Raw genomic sequence first — 4,889 nt, forward strand, 5'->3', positions numbered from 1 at the left:
TGGTAACCAAATGAGTCAAAACAACACATTACATTTATGTATATCAATTCAGAACTGCTCTGCCCACCAAAACACTCAAGAAAAAAATATTTATGAAAAGCATTTGTAGTTTTTTTGGTTACCAAGTCTCCAAATGGTATTTTTTGAAAGGACGCCTAAACTTTTCCTGAAATAATTAGTAATATGTATTGATTTTTTTTTTTTTTTTTTTTTTACGTTTCACTTACAGAAACTATATGCATTTTATTTCAAGAAAAGTTTGGGAAATGTCATTTAGAGCTTTTATTTCAATAAAAGTCAAGGAATCCATTTGTTTACATTTGTAAATGTCTTTCTCTGCTTATTACAAATACCCAACTACTGTAAAACTAAAGACATTATTTATAGTATTTTCAGTGTAGGAAGACTCAAGGCAGTCACTAAAAATGTTTGTTCTCTGACCAACTGGAAGCCAGTCACTGAAAGACAGGAAAGAGAGAGAAAGAAAAAGTGTAAACAAAACAAATCAAATCTGCAACACTGTGTTTACATATATTGTATTATTATTATCTCTCTCTCTCACACACACACACACACACACACACACACACACACACACACACACACACACACACACACACACACACACACACACACACACACACATCCAAACCCAAACAAGCGCACACACTCAAAACTCATACATACACATGGCACGCACAAACAAACACATACATACATACCTCATGAAGTCCTCTCACTTCCTCCACGTTGTCATGTTTACAATCTAGAACAGCACATGAACAAAACACATCAGACACATCACAATACATAACATATAAACATTCGGAGAACGCTGTTGACACTTACGTGCTAATGCTATCCATGGCTAGGGTGCATCTCAGTGCGTCTTTCTGCTGTTCTTCGCCACGAATTCTAAAAACCACACACAATAGCACTAAAAACGCCACAAAACTCTTCTAAAGTCGACGTTCTATGATGGAGAGACTCAGATGTAAGCTTTTGCAGAAAATCCGTTCGCTGACAAGCACTCAATGTAGCGCAGAGACGCCGTATATATGTACGCGGCGTGCGTAAACGAGAGCGCACGAATGCAACGTAACTTTGCGCAAGGGTATTCCTGAATCCTGCTTACGCAAACTACGCAAACTTTCACTCGTTGTAAACGTCCTCGTGGTTGGCTAACACTTCCATCCATCAAAACTTTGCTGGCTATGCATTGGCTTGCTTGAAACAGCCAAAATTTATGACCGCATGAGTGACACCCCGGTGAGCCAGTCAGTACCTCTCCGGAGACTTTGCGTCATGGACTGGGCTCTGATTGACTGAGAGAGACGGGGGAGGACTCATTTTACTCGGAAGAGTCTATTCTATGGGAAATGTATGGCATTTCAACGCTGGAACACGAATTAGAATCGATATTTCTTTGAAAATGGACGTTATCGATAACTATAACTCGAATCGCTCATGTAAACAAAGGATGATCTTTCGGTTTTTACCCCATTTACTCTTTGTTTTGGATTAAAAACTGGGATGCATTTTGAACAGTGAACCCTTACCTTGAAATGTGTGCTGTTGTTTCTAAGATTAGTCGGAGCTGATCGGAGCTATAGGCGATGAAACGGAAGTAGTGCCGTTCAGTTTTACAGTTTACATGGCTGTGACCCTTCAGCATTTATGTTAACCCTTTCCTCTCTGGTGTTTTGATTTCGAAAACAAGCTCAGAACATGAATCTTGAGTGTTTTAGCTTTCAACTGATATATAGTTTTTGATAGTTGATTGAATATATTTCTAAAACAAAGGTAATTAAAAACGTAGAGACGCCTAAACACGCCCTTCCGGCCCGCCCGCGGGCCGATGCGGGTTATCAGGTTAAAGTGCAGCATCCTAACTCTTTGAAACTTTTTTCATACAAATAACTATTCATTCTGATCAAACACAGTTCATTTCATAATTATACAAAACTGCACAAATGAAAGAAAATTAAAAAACATATCTGATCTCACTCTGCTCTGCACTCTATGTGTCTGTTTGTGTGGTAAGTGGCTGAGTGTAAGGAGGGGGGATGGGTGGCAAGAGAAAGAGTCAGACAGGAGGAGAGACAGTTAGGGTTAGTCCAAAGGGTTACTGTGAATGCATGTGCCAACTGGGCACCGTTTTCCTGATGCTATCGGGATGGCGGCTGCCAGACGGCGAGGGCCCGGTCAACGCTGCTTGCAGCTTTAATTAGGGCCCGAGCCCAAAAGGGCGAAGGCCCTATTGTTTTTCTAAGGATTATTATTTTTATTATTATTATTTTTTTTTTTCAATGTTTTGGGGGATTTCGGGGGCCTTAACATACACGAAAACTCTTGAAACTTTGCACACACATTGGAACCTGCGGCCATCAGGGCCGGACAGACTTTGACATGGGGGGGTCATCTGGGGGGGGCATGGCACAGCGTTAAAAATTGCGACTTTTGAAGGGCTCTGGAGCGCACAACGGTTGACCTACAGTCACCAAAATTCATACACATATAGACCTCATCGGGCCGAACAAATTTCACACTCATAGTCCATGCTTCGCCAAACAGGAAGTCGGCTATTCAGGGATGTCTAAAAAGTGCATGCAATGGAATTTGAAATACTCCTACTAGGCCTTTCCACCGATGGCCACCAAACTCGGTCAGCATGATCTCAAGACATTGGGGACGCAAAATTGCCAGGGGATTTTTGATATCTCGAACGGTTTGACCGTGATGGGGCGACAAATTTATGGCGAGAAATGAGAAACAGGAAGTGCCTAATAACTTTGACATACTTTGTCTGATTTTGACCAAACTTCAGCAGTTTGTTCACCGTCTGATGCCGATCACAGAGATGTGACTATTATGAGTCAAAGTTATAGCGCCACCAACTGGCAGCAGAAAGCGTGACGTTTTTGAAACGCTTTAAACTCAGCCTCTTAATTTTACTCAATTTGCTTCAAACTTCATCACAATAATGTCAAAACACGACCGATAAGAATCTGTGAAGTGCGTTATCCATAACTTTTATCATGTTGCCATGGCAACGTGTCAAACTTTAACTTTATTTTTTTGTGTTTTTGAGCCACTTAAAATGCTTAGAATTTCATGAAACTCAACACACACATCTGTATTAATGACAGTTAAACACTGATAAAAGCCCATAAATGGGCGTGGAGCAGGCGCTCCATAGCGCCACCTTTTGACAAAAGTTGGGGGGTTACTTTGTCCTACAGTCACCAAACTCGGTACATATATTGGACTCATCAAGCCGGACAACTTTCTAATTTACACCCATTAGCTACGACCAACAGGAAGTCAGCTATTTTTATTTAAATATGGATTTTTGGAAAAATCAAGCTGTGGAATTTGAAATACTCCTCCTAGACCTTTCCACCGATGGCCACCAAACTCGGTCAACATGATCTCAAGATATTGGGAATGCAAAATTGCCAGGGGATTTTTGGTATCTCGAACGGTTTGGCCGTGGCAGGGCGACAAATTATGGCGAGAAATGAGAAACAGGAAATGTCTAATAATTTTGACACACTTTATCTGATTTTGACCAAACTTAAGCAGTTTGTTCGTCGTATGATACCGATCACAGAGATGTGACTATTATGAGTCAAAGTTATAGCGCCACCAACTGGCAGCAGGAAGTGTGTTGCTTGCAAAACGCTTTTAAATCAACCTCTTAATTTTACTCAATTTGCTTCAAACTTCATCAGAATAATATCAAAACACGGCCGATGAGAATCTGTGAAGGGGTCCTTGATACATCAAATGCTGTTGCCATGGCAACATGTCAAACTTTAACATTTGTTTCCTGTGTTTTTAAATATAGCTGTGAATAAATTCATATCACTCATAGCAGAATCAGACAGTTCACACAAAACTTTGTCAACATGATGCCAAGATACTGAAGATGTTAAATTGTGAACGGCTTTGGGACATCTTGAACGGTGTTGATGTGGTGATTTATGAAAGTAACAATAAAAAAGATGAAGAGTTATTTTCATATATCTTTAAATTGCATTATTCTAACTCATCAAAACTTTTTACATATAAAGAACAAGAAATTCTTAGGAAATACGTGTAGTTTCAAAATGTTATCATGCTCAGAGGCCCCAAAAACATTAAAAGTGTCACATAAATTTGTCAGATTAAAGCTCTAATACCAGGGATGAACACTAGAGGTCCTCATAAGATAAGGAATCGTTTGACCTCTAATGCTATTTAGCTCATTCTCAGTGTATAAGAATGAAAATAATCCATAGAATCAGTTGATATAGACTGTACTGTCAGTGTACTTTTACATAATTATTTTGTATAGGTGCTTAAAGAGCATTAAAATCTTTTTTTAATTTTTTAAGGAAAAATTATATGATTTATATACATATATACAATCTCACTGATAGAATAAAAAATCTTATAAGTATGACACTATACTGCTCAGTTCACTTAATTAGAATGAGAAACAAATACATCAACTAAGTTAATATGTATTTATTTTTAATATATTTGTTTATAATTATTTCACAGATGCTTATAGATCATTAAAATAATATTTAAAAATGGATGTAGATCATAAAACATGGTAACTATTTAAAATAGGGTCTCTTTTGTTAACATTGGTTAATGAACTAACACACGAACGAACAACAAACAATATATTTGTACTCGATTTTCTTCAAGCTTCATCAGAATGATGTAAAAACACGGGCGATGAGAGTCTGTAAAGGCGTCCCTGATGCATCAAATGCTGTTGCCTTGGCAAATAAATAAAAATACAAAATACATTCAAATATTTGTTTCCTGTGTTTTTGAGGCAGATAGCGTGCCTAGAATTTTATTTTCCATTTTCAATTTTCAATGATTTATTA

General features: G+C 38.1%; 1 long non-coding RNA gene across 1 annotated transcript; it reads right to left on the minus strand.

The window, feature by feature from the left end:
- Positions 1-267: 267 nt before the first annotated feature.
- LOC141336014 (uncharacterized) lies at positions 268-1,817 on the minus strand. The gene is made up of 3 exons (XR_012355667.1): positions 850-1,817; positions 723-766; positions 268-458 (listed from the first exon to the last, which is right to left on the minus strand). It is a non-coding gene; the product is annotated as an uncharacterized lncRNA (long non-coding RNA).
- Between the last annotated feature and the right edge of the window lie 3,072 nt (positions 1,818-4,889).

Source organism: Garra rufa, chromosome 6 (genome assembly GCF_049309525.1).
Source record: "Garra rufa chromosome 6, GarRuf1.0, whole genome shotgun sequence".
Classification (NCBI taxonomy): Eukaryota; Metazoa; Chordata; class Actinopteri; order Cypriniformes; family Cyprinidae; genus Garra; species Garra rufa.